Here is a 512-nt window from a genome sequence, read left to right as displayed (position 1 = left end):
AACGAATTAAACCGTGAAATATTCGATACATTTTATTGTGCTATTGATAAAATAAATTTTGGGCATTTTATCAATTGAAATATCTCACTTTTATATTTATATTAGAATAGTGTACAACAGCCTTAATGTGCACTGAGTGCGCACCAGTGCAATCAGTGAAATACGCTATTAATTTCATAGTACTTCGAAGCGGTCACCCATCCGATTGCATACCGCCATTTACTATGCTTGACTTCTGAAATCGTCTGGAAACCGCTGTACTTTGATGATCCACGAACACCTGCATAATCGTGGATGTATAGCTATGATATATCTATTCAATATATGATCCTGATAGAAATTTATGCAGTTCAACTGAACATCCAGTCAGTTACTGTCTAATATTTAATTTTAATGTTATAATGACTATTTTCAGGTTAGGTAATCATACGCTGTACTTTCGCAGTACCTATTATCATGTATATCGTCTAGAGAGATCTTCGACTAGAGGTTCCCACAGTCTCTCTCCTGTC

The sequence above is a fragment of the Trachymyrmex cornetzi genome, unplaced genomic scaffold (genome assembly GCF_001594075.2).
Source record: "Trachymyrmex cornetzi isolate Tcor2-1 unplaced genomic scaffold, Tcor1.1 scaffold191, whole genome shotgun sequence".
Taxonomy (NCBI): Eukaryota; Metazoa; Arthropoda; class Insecta; order Hymenoptera; family Formicidae; genus Trachymyrmex; species Trachymyrmex cornetzi.
This window is presented reverse-complemented; position numbering follows the sequence as displayed.